At 40.2% G+C, this 20016-nt stretch overlaps 1 pseudogene; it reads left to right on the top strand.

Annotated features, from left to right (window-relative positions):
- The first annotated feature begins 13747 nt into the window (after nt 1-13747).
- On the top strand, nt 13748-18989 carry LOC118632717 (annotated as a pseudogene).
- The last annotated feature ends 1027 nt before the right edge of the window (nt 18990-20016 follow it).

The following is a 20016-nucleotide window of genomic DNA, read 5'->3' as shown; positions in this document are numbered from 1 at the left end:
AGTTAGCTGCTAGAGCTTGTCTAGCCTACACTCAACATTATAGGGAAGCTATTTATCAGTTTTTTTGTTGTTGTTATATCCTTCTGGTGATGTTCTATGTTTATACAATTGTGTGGGTATTAGTTGTGTGTATGATCTGTGTATATACTCATGCACACATACATTAAAACATTTTTCTTACCAAGTGATAGTGTTCGATTACACCATTATATACCTTGAATTTTTTACTTAATGTATTTTTGAGATGTTTTCATATAAGAATGTGAAGAAGTGCCTATTTTTCATCATTATAGAATATTACATTGTATAGCTGTGCCGTAATTTAACTAGTCCTAAGTTGTTTCTAGATTTTCCCTGTTATGAAAAAAGTCTGTCCTTATGCATATGGCATTACCACATCACTGAATACAACCGTGGGACAAATTCCTTTAAGTAAAATTGTTGGGTTCAAAGGCACATGCATTTAAAATTTTGATTTGCCTATTTCACTTCAGGGAAGTTTTAGCAATTTATACTCCCACCAGCAATACATCAGAGTGTTTCTTTTTCTATACTCTTGACAAGTCAAATGTGTTAAGCTTTCTGATCTTTGCCAAACCTATAGTTCAGAAAATAGTACTTGATTTAGTTTCAATTTTTTTTTCCTTACTATGAGTGGATAAAAACTTTACACATATTTAAAATCAGCTTTTTTCTTTTCTAAATATGTCTTCATTTTTGCTTTTGGATTGTCAATCTTTTTTTTTTTTATATAGATTTAAAGGAATTGGTGTTATATTAAAGAGATTATCTGTTATATTATACAAATATTTTTCTATTTGTTTCCTTTATTATGTTTATTTTATCCTCATAGTAAATTCATTTCTGTAAATTAAATTTATTTGATTATTATTTTATTGACATTAACATTATATAAGTTTCAATAATAATAATTAAACATATGTATATATTGTAAAATGATCAACACACTAAGTCTAGTTAACATCCATCACCATACATATTCACAAACTTTTTTTCTTATGATGAGAATTTTCCAGATCTCTCTTACAACTTTCAAACGGACAATATAGTGTTATTAATTATAGTCACCATGCTGCACATGACGTCCCCAGGATTTAGTTATTTTACAACTGGAACTTGAACCTTTGACCACGTTCACCCATTTTACTTCCCATTCCTGCCCCTCTCACTACTCTGTTATCAGTGAGAATAAAAAAATTAGACATATGACAGCATACATATTTGTCTTTCTCTGTCCGAATGCCTTCAAGGTCCATACATATTGTCAAAAATGACGGGATTGCCTTCTCTTTTAATCTTTATTGTTGAATGTATTACAGATGTTCCTCATTTTTCCCCCATTGACCCCCTCCTCCCCACTCCCGCCCCCCTCCCACCTTTTCCCACACTATTGTCTGTGTCCATGCATATAAGTTCTTTGGTTTATTTCTTCCCACACCCCCCCCAACCCCTTTCCCTTTGAGGTTTGTCAGTCTAGCAATGAATTTGTACTTCTTAACCCCTTCACCTTTTTCACCCGTTCCCTAACCCCCCTTCCATCTGGCAACCAACAAAATGTTCTCTGTATCTATGAAAATGTTTCTGTTCAGCCTGTTCATTTTGTTTGTAGATTCCATTGTCAATAGATATGTATTCATTGCCATTTTGTTTGTTCATATATTTTACCTTTTTCTTCAAAAAGACCCTTCATCATTTCATATAATAATGATTTGGTGGTGATGAACTCCTTCAACTTTTTCTTGTCTGGAAAACTCTTTATATGGCCATTGATTCTAAATGACAGCTTTGCAGAATAGAGTAATCTTGGTTGTAGGTTCTTACTTTTCATCACTCTGAATGTTTCTTGCCACTCCCTTCTGGCCTGCAAAGTTTCTTTTGAGAAATCAGCTGACAGCCTTATGAGAACTCCCTAACTAACTGCTTTTCTCTTGCTGCTTTTAAGATTCTCTCTTTGTCTTGAACCTTTTGCACTTTGATGATGATGTGTCTTGGTGTAGGCCTCTTGGGGTTCATTTTGTTTGGGATTCTCTGTGCTTCCTGGACTTGCATGTCTGTTTCCTTCACCAAGTTAGAAAAGTGTTCTGCCATTATTGTTTCAAACAGGTTTTCAATTTCTTGTCCTCTCTCTTCTCCTTCTGGTACCCCCAAGATGCGAATGTTGGCACGCTTGAAGTTGTCCCAGAGGCTCCTTAAACTATCCTCATTTTTTGGCTTCTTTTTTCTTTTTGCTGTTCTGATTGGGCATTTTTTGCTTCCTTATATTCAAAATCGATGGTTTGCTTCTTTGATTAACATACTCTACTATTGAATCTGTGTAAATTATTCTTTATTTCAGTTAGTGCCTCCTTTATTTCTGACTGTGCATCCTTCATTTCTGACTGGTCCTTTTTATGCTCTTGAGGCCCTCACTAAGTTCACTGAGGTTCTCACTAAGTTCATTGAGTATCCTTATAAGCAGTATTTTGAACTCAGCATCTGTTAAGTTGCTTATCTCCATTTTGCTAGGTCTTTTCTTGGGGTTTTGTCTTTAATTTGGTACCTGTTTCTTTGATTCCCCATTTTTGCTGCCTCCCTGTTTTCGTTTCTGTGTATTACTTAACGAGAGGTATGGGGCTATCTGAGACCAGATACTGCTTGTTTGAAAGAATTTAGGAAAACCTGAAGCAGGATCCAAGATAGGTCAATCCTATGGTTAAGCAACTGGCAACAGCTTGGGTGGGCCTGAAAACTGGGTGGGGTGGGGCCTCAGGGAGTCACCAGGGCGGGGCAACCAGTGTGAGCCAGGTTGCTGGAGTCCCAGATATGGCGGCTGTCTGCCGCCCCAGGGAAGGGTTCACCAAAGGAACATAGGTCTCTGACAGCACATCTTTCCTGGAGAAAACCCCCTCTCCAGCCCTTGCTCCAGTGCCAAACAGCTCAGTTCTTCCCTGTATGTCTCCGGTGCCCCTTGGGGTGCCTCCCCTCCAAGCTTAGAGGGAGAGAGTCCGATAAGTCCGTGCGCGGGCCCTTTAGGGAGCTGCCTGGGGTTCCAACCTCCTCAGCCTCCCTGAGCCTCAGTTCCCGCTGGTTTTTCCAGTCAGAAGTTATGGGAACTTCTCTTCCTGGCACTGGAATCCTGAGCAGGGCACCTGGTGTGGGACAGGGACCCCCTCATTCCTCAGGGAGGACCTTCCCAGCTGAGGTATCCTCCTGATACCTTGTGGGTGTGGGACCAGCCCGTTGCGCCTCCGCCCCTCCTACCAGTCTGGATGTGGCTGCTGCTTTAATTCCGTAGTTGTAGGACTTCCATTCAGCTTGATTTCAGGCAGTTTTGAATGATGGTTGTTCTGTAGTTTAGTTGTAACTTTGATGTGGTTGTGAGAGGACAGGATACTGCATTTACCTACCCGCCATCTTGTCATTCAGTATTTTAAAAAATCATTTTTAATGGTTGTATGTATGACTTTGTCATGTAGAGGTACAATAATTTACTTAACCAGCCCCCTTATGGTTGGATGTTTAGATTTTTACATTTTTTAAACCAATATACGCCACACATCATTGATCATTTTATTAGGATAAGGTTCTTGAAAGAGAACTTGTAGTTTGTTGTGTAAAAGTCTCACCTGGCACAGCAACGCTTCCAGCAGCTCTGCCAGTCTCCGCTGCACTGAGTCCTGGGAGCTGGGGCTCCCAGCGCAGCCTGAGGACATATGGGCGAGGCTGGTGGGTGGCAGGCATTTGGCTCCTCCACAGCCTTGCCACTAGCACCCATCACATCCACTAAGGGCACTGAGACGTTACCAAACCTCTATCTAGAAAATTTCTCAACTTGGACTTCCATCAGAAACCACTCAAATATTCAGGAGGATTGGTTCTAATTTGGGTACTTACCCTGCAAATGATACAATACCAATTTTTTTCTTTTTTCTACCTTCCCAGTCTCCTACCACTGAACATAAAATGTATTAATAGGAGTTCAGCTTTTCTCTCAGGTAGTTAAAAAGGGAGAGTGAATTAGCAAGAAAGGAATGGACATTCCCAAACATAAAGTGACATATGGGACTTCATCATTCTCTTTTGGAGAGAGGGTTAGGGTGTGTTCAGTGGTACCAGGAATAGTCGAGTCATGATAGAAAGGAAGATTTTGCTATTGGAAGTTAAATACGGCTAAAGAGGTGAGTAGCATGTCCATTTGACAAGGGGTGGGGCAGTGCTGGTTTTGTATGGTGTCAACTGGCCCATAATGGAAGGGCATTTCCTTTATGGTTCCATGTGAGAGTGGCCAGAGATACCTGTGCACACCCTGGCACGTGAAAGGGGCAGCTTATTCCCTGCAGGTGGCGGTTCGGTACGGTGAGAGGCAGGTACAGATGTGCTAGTGGTTTCTATGTTGTCCTTGCTCTCCTCTGTTTGCCGCCAGCTCTTTTTCCTCCCAGCCTGCCCACTGACCCACAGTAACCACAGCCCATCATCAAGTGCAGAGACAACAGCCTTCCACAAACTTCAGCTCACCTCTGCGCCCCATTTTTACAGCTGGGCACGCTGTTGCCCCAATCCCCTGGCAAGCTCCGAGCTCCCCTCCTGAAGGACTACTTCAGGTGGGCCAACGCTGCCTTTAGTCTGCTCCTCACCCTCCTTAGTCTGGACTTGACACCCCTGTCTTCCCCCAGCAAGTATAAGGTCTAGTTCCAGAAGTTATTAGACCATACACTCTAAGAAGGTAGTGTCTGTTTTGTTTACAGCTATAGCACTAACTTGCAATTCAGTCATTTTTGCATTTCTTAAACTTTTACACATTTCATACATAAATAATTAAAAAAATAGAAAAAATCTCAAGCAAGTATATTAACACTCAACGATGCTTGTAACTTCTTTAATTTTAAATTTTATTAAGGTAATACATGTTCTCTTCATGAAGTCAAAAGTTGTGTAAGTCATACAATGCCAGTCAGCACCCTGCTCCAGGCTCAGCACCGCCGATTCTCCTTCCCCAAAGACAACAGCATTCACCTCTTCTAACTGTTTCTTCTGTTACTTACCTTCATGTTTATGTACCATGCCTCTAATACCATTTCTTAATTTTTCAATTTAATTTGTGAAAACTTCCTTCCTGTTTTGGAAGATGAGGAGTTGGCTCTCTTACAACTAGGAACATATCTCCTCTCTCATCTTCCTAATCTAGAAATATATCCTTTATTACATCGATTGCAGCATTTATTTCCACAATATATATTTTTGTCATAGCTGATCTTGTATGTATTTGGATGACATCTACTGCAGACTTTTAAAATTTTCCCTTTATACTGTACTGTCATAGTTTTTCCTTGCTCAGTTTTTCTGTGCACTTATCACTAATCTATTCTACCAAATTCTGACTGAAAAGTAAATCACCTTTCCATATGTTTAAATAAAGCTGTTCAGTTTTCTCCCTCTGGAGACCAGGGCTGCGTTATGACTTTTGTAGGTCCTAGGCAGTTTTGCCTTTGTGAACCTCTTTCTCCATTAAAAAAAAAATTATATTTTACAGCCGCATTGGTATAAAGATGAATACTATCTAGGATGAATTCATTTTTATATAGCACTATTTTATTAAATAACTCATCCTGATTTAAAGGGAAACCAAAGAGAAAACGTGTTTGTAAGTTGCTGAGAGTAGCATGAGCCCGAGGCCCTGTGTCTGTCGTGTCTCATGAGTAAGGTGGCCCTGCTGCAGGCCCTGCTGCTCCTGGAGCCCCCTTTCTCCTGCTCCAGTCTGGACCTATTCTCTAGGCCTCGACATCTCCCTTTACCTCCATGCTGAGAATTCCTTTCATTTATCTTATACATTACATTCTCATTTTTTTTGAGATTTCACGTCTCCCCCGCCCCTGTATTTTGATGGAGTGCATCTTTCCAAAGGCTCCTGATGTGTGGTGTCTGGGAGGTAAATTTACATGTCAGAGTAATGCTTCTATCTACCCTAATAATTGGTTTATAGTGTGGCTGGATATAGAATTATAGGTTGGAAATAATTCACATCCTAAATTTTGTTACAGACAAAATACTTGCTCATTGTAAAGAACTAAAAACAGAAAGAAGAAAATAAAGGTAGCCTGAAAGCCGCACACTAATTTAATCACTGATATTCGGGGAGCCCAGTTGACAAGGGGGCCAGAGGGTCTCACTATTTGGTGTGCAGACTCTCACTTGTACCCCCATTTTCAGCACAGCCTTACTGTCTTAAGGGAGACTGGGGCCCCAAAGTCCAGAGCTTTGTTGAATTAATGTCTCAAGAGTAAACCTCCAGTCACCTGCCAGCGGGGAGGGGATACGAGCTTCCAGTCATTCTGTCTTCAGACTTTCAGTGACTCCCTAGTTTTCCACCCACTGTCCCACCCCAGGGTCCCTGCGGCCTCCAGTTCAGAGCTTCTGAGGGACCTGCAGCAGAATGAGCTGCTCACACTCCTGCCCCAGCTGGCTGAGGTTTCGGCTTTCTAGTGTTTGCTAAGAAGTTACTACTCCTGCATCTGAATTCTTCCAAAATTTTGCTATTGACTCCTTGCCACTTTTATTTATCCTTGTGGTTTGACCTTTTAATCTAGTCCCATTTCGATTATTATACTGGAGGTGGAGTAGTGTGGAGGTTAACGTCCATGCTCAGTTTTTAAATGATTAGTGGGGAGAGTCTCATAAAATTCTTATATATATATATTTTTTATGCACCATTGAAGTTTAAACTAGTGAACCAGGATCCTTAGAGCAAACTTTTATTTTTAATTTATTTTTGTTACAGATGTTTCTTCTTTTTTACCCCATTGACACCCTCCTCCTCATCCTCCCCACCCCATTCCTGGCTTTGTTGTCCATGTCCATTGGATATGCGTACATGCATATAAGTTCTGTGGTTTATCTCTTCCCTCCCCCCACCACCCCCTCTTCTGAGGGTTGTCAGTCTGTACCCTACTTCCATGTTTCTGGGTCTACCCTTTTCCTCAGACTGTTATGTTCATTATATTCCACAAATAAGTGAGATCATATGGTATTTGTCTTCCTCTGTTTTGCTTGTTTTGCTTAGGATAATACTTTCCAGGTCCCTTCATGTTGTCTCAAAGGATAAGAGATCTTTCTTTCTTACCGCTGCATAGTACTCCATTGTGTATATGTACCACTGCTTTTTTATCCGTTCGTCTACTGATGGACACTTGGGCTGTTTCCAGATCTTAGTTATTGTAAATAGTGCTGCTATGAACATGGGGGTACATATATTCTTTCTGATTGGTGTTTCAGGCTTCTTAGGGTATATTCCTAGAAGTGGGATCACTGGGTAAAATGGAAGTTCAATTTTTAATTTTTTGAGGTAACACCGTATTGTTTTCCATAGTGGCTGCACCATTCTGCATTCCCAGCAGCAGTGTACTAGAGTCTCCTTTTCTCCACACCCTTGCCAACACTTGTTATTTGATGATTTGTTGATGATGGCCATTCTGACAGGTGTGAGGTGATACCTCACTGTTGTTTTAATTTGCATCTCTCTTGATGATTAGTGATGTTGAGCATTTCTTCATATGTCTCTTGGCCATTTGTATGTCCTATTTGGAGAGGTGTCTATTCAGCTCCTCTGCCCATGTTTTAATTGGGTTCTTTGTCTTCCTTTTGTTGAGTTGTATGAGCACTCTATATATTTTGGAAATTAACCCCTTATCTGATATATCATTGGCAATTATGCTCTCCCATACAGTAGGTTGCCTTTCCATTTTGATGGTTGTTTCTTTTGCTGTGCAGAAGTTTTTGAGTTTGATGTAGTCCCATGTGTTTATTTTTTCCTTTGTTTCTGTTGCCTTAGGTGATATATCAGTGAAAATTCTGCTGTGTATGTCTGAAATTTTGTTGCCTACATTTTCTTCTAGAATTTTTATGGGTTCACGGGTCACATTTAAATCTTTTATCCATTTTGAGTTTATTTTTGTGTATGGTGTAAGATGATGGTCTAGTTTCATTTTTTTTTTTTTTTTGCATGTAGCTGTCCAATTTTCCCAACACCATGTATTAAAGAGACTGTCTTTACTCCATTATATGCCCTTGCCTCCTTTGTCAAATATTAATTGAGCATAATATCTTGGGTCCATTTCTGTGTTCTCTGTTCTGTTCCACTAGTCTATATGCCTGTTCTTATGCCAGTACCAGGCTGTTTTGATTACAGTAGCTTTGTAGTATATCCTGATATCTGGTACTGTGATCCCACCTACTCTGTCCTTCTTTTCAAGATTGCTGTGGCTATTCAAGGTCTTTTTGGGTTCCACATAAACTTTTGAAGTATTTGTTCTAGTTCTGTGAAATATGTCATTGGTATTTTGATTGAAATTGCATTGAATTTATAGATTTCTCTGGGTAATATGGACATTTTAATGATGTTAATTCTTCCAATCCATGAACAAGGTATGTGCTTTCATTTTTTTATATCTTCCTCTATTTCTTGTTTAAATGTCCTATAGTTTTCTGCAAACAGGTCTTTTTCTTCTTTGGTTAAGTTTATTCCTACATATCTTTTTTTTGCCATGATAGTAAATAGGATTGTGTTTTTAGTTTCTCTTTCTGTGAGTTCATCATTGGTGTATAAGAATGCCATCTATTTCTTGACGTTAATTTTGTATCCTGCTACTTTGCCAAATTCATTTATTAAGTCTAGTAGATTTTTGATGGAGTCTTCAGGGTTTTTTATGTATAGTATCATGTCATCTGCAAATAATGACAGTTTCACTTCCTCCTGTCCAATTTGGATCCCTTTTATTTTTTCCTTCATGTTTGATTGCTATAGCTAAGACTTTGTGTGCTATGTTAAATAAGAGTGGTAAAAGTGGGCATCCCTGTCTTGTTCCTGTTCTTAAGGGAAATGCTTTCAGTTTTTGTCCATTGAGTATTATGTTGGCTGTAGGTCTTTCATATATGGCCTTTATTATGTCGAGATATAATCCCTCTATTTCCACATTGCAGAGCGTTTTTATCAGAAATGGATGCTGTATTTTGTCGAATGCTTTTTCAGCATCTATTGATATGATCATGTGGTTTTTATTCTTCATTTTGTTTATGTGGTGTATCACATTTATTGATTGCAAATTTTGTACCAGCCTTGCATCCCTGGGATGAATCCCACTTGGTCATGGTGGATAATTTTTTTGGTGTATTGCTGGATCCGATTTGCTATGTTCATCAGGGATATTGGCCTGTAGTTTTCTTTCTTTGTAGTGTCTTTTTCTGGTTTTGAAATTAGAATTATGCTGACCTCATAAAACGAGTTTGAAAGTCTTCTTTCTTCTTGAATTTTGAAATAGTTTGAGGGGAATACGTGTTAGTTCTTTTTTGAATGTTCGGTAAAACTCCCCCATGAAGCCATCCGGACCTGGGCTTTTGTTTGCTGGGAGAGTCTTGATTACTTCTTCAATTTCCTTAGTTGTTACTGGTCTGTTCCAGTTTTCAATCTCTTCCCGGTCCAGTTTTGGGAGACTATGTGTTTCTAGAAATTTATCCATTTTGCTTAGATTGTCAAATTTGTTGCCATATAATTGTTCATAGTAGTTGTTAATGATCTTTTGTATTTCTGTGGTGTCAGTTACTTCTCCTATTTCATTTCTGATTTTGTGTATTTGGGTTCTCTCTCTTTGTTTCTTGGTGAGTCTAGCTAAGGGTTCATCAATCTTGATTATCTTTTTGAAATACCAGCTCTTTATTTCCTTGGTCCTTTGAATTGTTCTTTTGGTCTCTATGTCATTTATTTCTGCTCTGTTCTTTACTATTTCCTTTCTTCTACTCGCTTTGGGGTTTTATTTTTGTTTTCTAATTCTTCAAGTAGTGAGGTTAGACAGTCTATTGGAAAGTTTTCTTCTTTCTTGAGGTAGGCCTATTGTGCTATGAACTTCCCTCTCAGTACTGCTTTCGCTGTATCCCATAGATTTTGTGTTGATGTATGTTCATTTTCATTGGTTTCTAGGAAGTTTTTAATTTCTTCCTTGATCTCCTTAGTAACCCATTCATTGTTTAATAACATGCTATTTAGCTTCCATGTGTTCAAATGTGTTTGCATGTTCTTGTTGCAATTGTTTTCTAGTTTCATGCCATTGTGATCTGAGAAGATGCTTGATATGATATTTATCTTCTTAAACTTGTAGAGATTTAGTTTGTGCCCTAACATGTGGTCTATCACTCAAAATGTCCCATGTGCACTTGAGAAGAATATGAATTCTTTGGTTTTTGAGGTGTAATTCTCTGTATATATGTATTTCATCCATTTGATCTAGTGCTTCATTTAGAGTCTGTGTTTCCTTGTTAACTTTTTGTCTAGATCTATTCAGTGATGTCAGCAGGGTATTGAAGTCTCCTGCTATGATTGTATTGCTGTCAATTTCTCCTTTAAAGTCCTCCAGAAGATTTTTAATATATTTTGGTGTTCCTATATTGGGTACATATATGTTTTTCAAGGTTATATCTTCCTGTTGGATAGATGCTTTCAATATTATGTAGTGGCCTTCTTTGTCTCTAGTTATGGCCTTCATTTTGAAATCTGTTTTATCAGATATGAGTATTGCTACCCCAGCTTTTTTTTCCTTTCTGTTTGCTTGGAAGATTTTTTCCCATCCTTTCACTTTCAACCTATGTGAGTCTTTTGTTGTGAGGTGGGTCTCTTGTAAACAACATATAGATGAGTCATGCTTTCTTAGCCAATCAGCTACTCTGTGTTATTTTATTGGAGCATTCAACCCATTTACATTTAAGGTGATTATTGATATGTGCTTTTTTATTGCCATTTTTGTTTAGTTTGGTTATATATTTTTTCCCTATCTTTTCTACTAATTACAGCAGTCCTTTTAACATTTCTTGCAATGCTGGTTTGGTGCTAATGTATTCCCTTAGCCTTTTTTTGGTCTGGGAAGCTCTTTATTTGACCTTCTATTTTGAATGACAGCCTTGCTGGGTAGAGTAGTCTTGGATTCAGATCCTCGTTTTTCATGACTTTGATTACTTCATGCCATTCCCTTCTGGCCTGTAGTGTTTCTGTTGAGAAATCAGCTGAGAGCCTTATGGAATTTCCTTTGTAGGTAACCTGTTGCTTATCTCTTGCTGCTTTTAGGATTCTCTCTTTGTCTTTAATTTGTGGCATTTTAATGACTATGTGTCTTGGTGTGGGCCTGTTTGGGTTCTTCTTACTTGGGGCTCTCTGTGTTTCTTGAACTTGAATGCCTTCTTCCTTCACCAAATTAGGAAATTTTTCTGTCACTATTTGTTTGAATATATTCTCTAACCTTTGCTCATTTTCTTATTCTTTTTGGGACTCCTATAATGCGAATATTATTACATTTCCAGCTGTTCCACAGTTCTCTTAAGCTGTCTTCCTGTTTTTTAATTGTTTGTTCCTTTTGTTTTTCTGATTGGTTGATTTTTTCTACCCTTCTTCTAATTCACTGATGCGGTCCTCAGCTTCCTCTACTTTGCTGTTTAGACCTTGCAATGTGTTCTTTATTTCTGATATGTTGTTCTTCTTGGTGGTTTTTAATTTTTATTTGGTTGATTTTCAACATCTCTATGTCCTTACTCATGCTGTTGAGCTTCCTCAAGGTCATGGCTGTGAATTCTAGCTCTGTTAACTTGCTTAACTGCTCCTCATTTATCTCATCTTCAGTAGAGGTCTCTTGTTCTTTCATTTGGCTTTTATTTCTTTGTTACACCATTTTGGCTATCACAGTGGGCTTTGGAGCCTGCCCAATTTCTCCTGTAGTTGTTGGTGTCCTGCTGTTTGTGGCTCCCTTTCCTGGGTTTGGATGAGCCAGGCAGAACCCACGTTAAATACCACTGTCAAGTCTTACTTTTCTGGTTAGAGTTGCTAGCCCAGGAATGGTACAGTTATCCTCTAGTTTTTTGCCTGGAGGCTATCATTAGTAGTTTCTTGAAGAGCCTTGGGTTCTCAGTTGAACGAAAAACTCCCTCAGGTGCTCAGCATAAGGGGATTTCCCAAGGGTGGGGCAGATGCTCCTTGTTAGTGAGCCTCAATTTGCATTTCAATGGCTCACCTGGGTGGGGTTGGATCTCCAATGGAGGGGCCTCTGCCTCTCCCCAGAACCCTGGGAAGGAGTAAGATGGCCACTGTCCTGTGTGGCTGCAACTCAGCAAAAGCTTTGAGCCCCTTCTAAATCCTGAGTGTCCCCACACAGTTCTAGTCCAGTCTACCCTTCTTCTTCTGGAGCCCAAGATGAGTGGCTGTGGCTATTTTAGCATCTGTCCAAGCTCTGCACTGTGGAGCTGCTTGAGAGTTTAACCCGAGGGAGCTAAGGAGAGCTAAGGCCACTGCTGTCTGTGGGCTCCCAGACCCCCTCTCATGCCTCCACAATCGTACCAGGATCGAGTCAGTGTCCCTGGTTATATGATCCTTGCAAGCTGCTTTTTTGTTGCTTTATCCTGTCAATTTGTCTTTATTTTAGTTGTAATTGCAGTTTGGTTCTGGGAGACAGTCTCTGTAGATTCCATTCACTCCGCTACCATTTTGGAATCTTCAGAACAAATCTTTTTGATGTGTGTGTGTGTGTATTGAAGATAAGAGAGCATTAACGCTATACCCAGATGCTTAGTTGAAGCTTAATTTTATGCTATTACTATATTTATTTAAATCACAAATTTAATCTTCTTTACCCATTTTCCACACATTCATTATAAGTAGCTTAAATTTTGAAATCTATTCTTTCTTCCACATAGTGACATTAAATCTATGTCAAAATAACTTCCTTTCCAGGAATGAATAGAACCTGTCTTGCTTGGAACTTAAAAATAATTTTTCAAAATACAGAAAGACCTTTTTCTTCTTTTTGTTAAATGTGCTTGTGGCCCACCTACACATGTTAGGAAAAACTAAACTTTAAAAAGTATGGAAAAATTTAAAATTTGTCATTACTCTAGATATGAAGGTTAAAATAAATCTATCATCATTTCAGTTTTTATTACCCCATTTACTTATGATACTTAAAATTCTCTCATATAAGTTCATTTATGTCTATACTCCAAAGTAATAGAACTGACAGATGTTAAATGCTAATATTATTTAAATACACATATATATTTTTTATTCTAGAAACTCTTGGGTATAAGTGACAGCAACTCATCTCAAACTGACAACCCAAATGTAATTTTTAAAAAAATACTTCAGAATTCTAAAAGTTTATTCAGCTCTAGTGACAGCTGGATCAAGGTGTGTGTTAAAAAATATTGTCAGGGTTCTAGTGTTTTCTCTCTTTGTCTATGTAGATATAGGCAGATTATATCTATCTACATGGATACTTATATTTATATATCTATATGTGTGTATAGCTATATCTATGTGATGCAAACATTTTCAAAATAAAAATTTTATCATGTGGTTGTTAATAATATCCAAATAAATATCCAAATGAATGTCAATTTAAGTTAGTTTGCTCAGAAAGCAAATTCACTAAAGGAATGGGACATTTTTGTTATATGTCTTTTAGATTTTCCTTCTAGTAGTGTGGATTAGAGCCGTAGAGGAAGTCAGTCTGGTAATTTTATAATAATAGGACATTCATTGATCTTGATTTCATGTACTTTTTCCTATGGACATTTGTAATTTTTCTTGGTCTGCTCAGTATTGCCATCTTTATGTTTGGTTCTTCTCCAACCTTATAAGCCATAGTGGGATGCAAAGACTGCCTCACCTAGTGGGAGATGAAAATGCCAAACTCCTGCTTTCCTAGATTCCCTTGCAGCTAGCATGTGTTTAAGTTACTACACTGACTTGGAGGCAGAAATCAGTGACTCAAAGAGGTAGGGAGTGGGAGCTGCCACTCAGATTGAGTTTCCAAGGCAATAGAGAGAGCAGGTCTATGGGTGGTATGAAAGGGGTTGGTGGTACAAGCTATAGAGTCTTGCTTGCCAGTGGTGGTAGGAATGTCCACACTTGATGAGTTATGCCATATAGTAGTGGGCACTGATGCTGTGTTTCATAGAACCTGGTTCTCCACTCGTATTGGCAATTTTGTGATTGATCCAATACTACTATCATACATTTCTTCCTTGTCAGAATCAATCTGAGTTGGTTTCTGTTGCTTGCAGCTAACACCCATGGACTGATGGGTCTCTTCCTCTGTGTCATCTCTCCCTTAGCTGCTAGCTTACTATTTTACATCTTATATTACACCTTTTGGCTTCTGTTACTTGAATCTCCTGATATTAGCTGGAAAAGGGGAACTGGGAGAAGAGATCAGGAGAAGAGGATGGATGGCTGTACTGGGCCCAGGAGGCAGAGAGGCTTCTGCTGGAGGTCCATCAGAAATCAGGCCAGCTGATTGCTCATTCAGCAGGTTCAAGGTGCTGGCCACAGTGACACATTCTGATTCCCACCTTTGCTTCCATGACACTGGTCCAGTTGACAATCATTACTCACCTAAAAGCTGATGTCTACTAACTTCTGCCCTTGTTCCCCTAAATATTTTATTGAACACATAGAGCCTGTTAAAACATAAATCAGCCTATGAGTGTCTCCTCATTCCTCTCAGATTAAAAGTCTTTACAGAAGCCTAAAGGTTTCATCCCCTACCCAGATATTCTTGTTACTATTTATTTGATTTCTAGGAGAAAAAAGTTCAGGAGAGATGCTGGGCATGGAAGGACCACTTGCTGGGTTGCCTGTGGCCCCCACCCCCTTCAGGAGCCAAGTCATGCCCTCCTGGATCCTTTGGGTCATCCAGGCTGCTCTGCAGGGCAGGAGGGGGAGTGGAGGAGAGGGAATCATTGGTTAGAATGGGAGCCCAGGGTCAAGGTGTGGGGCAGAAATACTGATCTTGGTGAGGGCCCTTTGTGGGACCCAAGGGCTCAACCAGCTTCTGAATGTAGACTGAGAGCCAAGCTTGGGGTGGTGGTGGTGGTGAAAAAGAGCAGTGTTATGACTCCCTCCCTGATTTCTCAAGAACAGAACAACAGAGGAATAAATTGAGGTTGGCAGCAGCTGCCACCAACCAGCACCCTTGACCATCTATTGGACACAGCTATGAGGTTGGCAGGCAGGAGCACTTGCCTAATTTGTCTCCCAGCCCATGGACAGGCGACACTGTCAGGGAGACAGAGAGATCAGGCAGAGGGTGGGACTAGCTAATGCCCAGATCAATGCCAACTAAAGGGAAGGGGGGGGGGGGAGGAAGAGGGCGGCAGGCAGTGGGTGCTTTCAGACAAAGGCTCCCCTAGAATGGAGAAATTAAAACCTGTAGGAGGCATCAGTGGCTTTTTCCTTTCTAGTTTGAAAAGGTCTAATAACTTCTGGCATTTAAAAATCTCATAATGTCTACACTAACAATATTCAATTTCTTCTTTAAACTCTGACTGCTTTCAAAATGATACGACAACTTACCTGGCATCATGATGCCATATGAAAATGTTCTGTTGCGTAAGACCCAGTAAATTACATTATTAACATCTGTAACATAGAGGGGAAGAGAGCTGTCAGATTTTCATTTCTTATTTACAGTTTCTCCTTGTTTCCTTGGAGTAGATTCCTTACCAGCCAGAGAGCTCACTGTGTCAGTTTCAGTATCTTTAAATGCAGAGGTTGTAGCTGTGAGTTAAGAAGGTATGTCTTCTACTCTTTGTTTTCTAAGCCAAAAATCCATGATCTGTGTCCCTCTCATTCAACATGGGATGGGGGCATGGGGGTGTCTGGGGGTTGGACATGTTATTGGTACCTCAGAGGAGGGAACCAAGAATCCCCTACATGTTTTTTTTTTTGTTTTAATATTTTTTATTTTTTCTTTATTGATTTTTAGAGAGAGAGGAAGGGAGAGGGAGAGAGAGACAAAAACATTGATGAGATAGAACATAGATCAACCGCCTCCCGCATGCCTCCCACTGGGGATCGGACCCACAACCTGGGCACGTGCTCTGACCAGGAATTGAACCAGCGACCCTCTGGTGCATGGGTTGATGCTTAACCACTGAGCCACACCAGCCAGGGCCCTACATGGTTTTTAAGAAATGCTTTATTGAAGTATAATATAGATATAGAAAAGTGCCCAAGTCATCAGTGTGCACCTTGGTGGCTGTTCTCAAATTGAACTCTATTTAACTAGCATCCAGATCAGGAACCAGGACATTACCAACTCCCTAGTCCCCACCATCCTCCTTTCTAGTCACTTCCCCACAAGGAAACTACTGTTCTGTCTTCTAGCAGCATAGGTTAGTTTTGCTTATGTTTGAACTTGACATAAATGGAATCACACAGTATTGAATTCTTGGTGTCTGCTTCTTTGGCTCACTGTTTTTGTGAGGTTCACTGTATTGTTTACTTTGTTATTCTAAATGCTGTATATCCACTGTTTATCCATTTTGCTGTTACAAAGCATTTGGATAGGTCTCAGTTTTGGAATATTAAGAATAGTGCTGCTCCGAATATTCTTGTTCCAGTCTTTGAACATTTACATGATTTTCTGTGGGATATACAGTTAGACATAGAATTGATTGCTTAAAAGGTATGTATATTTTTGGTTTTAGTAGACATTGCAGTTTGTGCTAATGTGCACATCCATCAATAGAAGAAATACAAATACCTAGTATTGCTTGCCTTTCAATTTTAAGCTTTTTGTGGGTGTGTAGTGGTGTAACATTGTTGATTAATTTGCATTTTCTTGATGCCTAATGAAGTAGAACACATTTTCACATGTTTATTGGCCTTTTCCTTTCCTATAAAGTGCCTGTTCATGTCTTTTGCCCATTTTTCCACTGGTTGCCTGCATTTTTCTTCTTGGTTTGTAGGGTATTCTTCATGTATTTTGCTTATGGATTTGGCCCTGGATACATATCCTCTCCTCCCCATTCATCCCTGTTAACTCTCTGAAACCACCTCCTGTTATTTTACCCATTAATCATCCCTTTCCAACCCTGACTTCTTCTTTCTTAAACAGCCATGCCAGGCACACTCCCACCTCAGAGCCTGATCTGAGATTCCATTTCTGTCTGGAGTGCTCTTTCCCAGAGATCCACATAGCCCCCTCCCCTACATTCTTCAAGTATTTGCTTCCAGGGTCCCCTTCTTAGCAAGGCCTTCCCCATTACCTGTTTAGCCTTGTAACACCCCTTGCAAGACACATCTGCCACCCCCCATTGCTTTATTATTTTTCTTTCTTTTTTTTTTTTTATCTTCACCAGAGGACATTTTTCCATTTTTTGTTCAGGTAGAGTGGGAGGGAGAGAGAGGAACAGAGAGAGAGAGAGAAACATCGATGTGAAAGGAACACATCGAGTGGCTGCCACCCGCACAACCGACCAGGGCCGGGGACAAACTGCAACCGAGGTACGCACCCTTAGCGGGAACCGAACCCAGGTCTCTCAGGACCGCAGGCCGACGCTCTAACCGCTGAGCCAAGCCGGCCAGGGCAATATGTTTTTTTTTTTTTTTTTTTTTTTAGCTTTATTATTTTTCAAACTTTGTGTTATGTAAATGTTTAACCATACACAAAATTAGAAATATTAGTATAAAGACCCTTACTCACATATCTGTCATCTAACATCAATAATTATCAACATTGGTGGGATGGAAATTCCCACTGTGGGAAACAGAGGGTCCTCAAAAACTTAAAAGTAGAACTACCTTATGACTCAGCAATTCCACTTCTGGGTATTTATCCAAAGAAACTCAAAACTAATTTGGAAAGGTACGTGCGCCCGATGTTCACGGCAGCATTATTTACAAAAGCCAAGATATGAAAACAACCCAAGTGCCCATCAATAGACATTTGGGTAAAGAAGATGTGGTACCTACATACAATGGAATATTACTCAGCCATGAATGAAATTTTACCATTTGGGACAACATGGATAGATCTAGAGGGTATTATGCTAAGTGAAATGAGTCAGACAGAGAAAGACAAAATGATATGATTTCCCTTTTAAAAAACTTCAATTACAGTTTACATTAGATAGTATTTTATATTAGTTTTAGGTGTATAGCATAATGATTGGACAATCAGTGGTCCCCCTGATATTTCAAGTACCCACCTGGCACTGTACATAACTATTACAATAATATTGACTATATTCCCCATGCTATACTGTACAGCCTTGTGATTATTTTGTCACAACCAACTTGTAGTTCTTAATCCCTTCACCTTTTCCAACCAGTCCCCCAACCTTCTTCCCCTCTGGCAACCATCAATCTGATCTCTGTACCATATAGTTTTACTTATATGTGAAATCTTATGAACAAAATAAATGGACACACAAAATGGAGACAGACTCATACATACAGAGAACAAACTAATATTTGAAGGGAGTGCCAGGAAATCACAAGAAATACCAGCAGAGCTTTCTCGGTCCCCAGCCTTGTGGTGACTGATGTGGGTTGGGGGCTGTCCAGCACCTAAGGCAGGAAGATGGTAGCCACAAAAAGGGTGAAAAAGTCCTGGCCAGTTTGGCTCAGCGGTTAGAGCATTGGCCTGCGGTCCAGAGACCCGGGTTCGGTTCCCGCTAGGAACGCATACCTCGGTTGCAGTTTGTCCCCGGCCCTGGTTGGTCGTGCGGGTGGCGGCCACTTGATGTGTCCCTTTCACATCGATGTCTCTCTCTCTCTCTTCCTCTTTCTCCCTCCCACTCTATCTGAACAAAAAAGGGAGAAATGTCCTCAGGTGAGGATAAAAGAAAAAGATGAAAAGTCACTGGAGCCCATCAACTCTAGTCTCTTATTCGTTATGAGAAGTTGACAGTATATGCTGGGGTACAAGCAGGCTCGGAAAATGATCTGACAAGGCAAAGCGACACTGGTCATCCTTGCCAACAACTGTCCAGCCTTGAGGACATCTGAAATAAAGTTCTACACCACGTTGGCCAAGCTGGTGTCCATCATTACAGTGGCCATGAGACTGACTGGGCACAGCGTGTGGAAACTGCTACAGAGCATGCACACGGCCATCATTGACCCAGGTGATTCTGACATCATGAGACGCATGCCAGAGCAGACCGGTGAAAAGTAAATCAGAGAAAATTTTTATGTAATAAAACTGGCCAGAGCTTGTTGTTTTTTCATTTTTAAAGAAATATTAACCAAGACTCACAGCTAATCCAGATGCTCCTAACAAGGCAGTTGTTTTCATTCTAGTTTGTCCATAAGTTACAGTAAAACACATTTATGTTGAAAGCCAATACACGCACACACCCCCACCAACCGAAACTTCGTGTATTTCCATTTCCATTCCATTCTCTCCACTCCACCTCCCTCTACTCCGCTCCATTATATTTCATGCTGGGATTTACCCACTAAATTGATTTTTCTTCTCACTAACAAATAACCTGAGGTTTGAAAAAATGTTGTTTTAAGGAGATAAATCAGTGTGATGAGGGGGAAATAGGAGTGGGGGAGACTATTAATAGACAACAAAAATAGTTCATATACAAAGAAGTCCAAGAATTCCTTCCTTCAACACGCATTTATTAAGTATCTGCTGCGTACCAGGCATGAAGATGCAGGTACCCAGGCCCAGCAGCACCCCTGAAGTGCTCGAAGTGAGGCAGCCAACTCACATTTCTCGGGTCTTTAACAAATACTTGAGCAAGTACTGTAGCATGGTCTAGCTACCTGTGGAAAACAGGGAAGGTGTTACAGAGAAAAGGATGCTCGAGCTGGTCCTTGAAGACTGAGCTGGCCAAGGGGAGGGGACTGGTGGAGTGTCTCCTCAGGGAGAGGGAAGTGTGACAAGGACTAGGGGTTTCAGCACAGTGTGATCTGGGGAGGGTTGCCAGATTTAGTAAATAAATATAGACCGTCCCTGCCTTGGCCTGCGTGGAGCATTGTCTCGTACACCAAAGGGTGGCAGGTTCAATTCCCTGTCAGGGCATATAACCAGGTTGCGGGTTTGAGCCTCAGTCAGGGCGCATGAGGGTGGGAACACAGGTGAGTGTGGGGAAGGGGTCGAGGTGAATCTGAGTGTGCTTTGGGATCATGTGAAATGTTCTGAGGACATAACTCTCCCCTGTAGACTCTTAGTCACACTGAAGGCTAAT

The sequence above is a fragment of the Molossus molossus genome, unplaced genomic scaffold, assembly GCF_014108415.1.
Source record: "Molossus molossus isolate mMolMol1 unplaced genomic scaffold, mMolMol1.p scaffold_m16_p_17, whole genome shotgun sequence".
Lineage (NCBI taxonomy): Eukaryota > Metazoa > Chordata > Mammalia > Chiroptera > Molossidae > Molossus > Molossus molossus.
The sequence above is the reverse complement of the archived record's forward strand: the minus strand, read 5'-3'. Positions and strand labels throughout refer to the sequence as shown.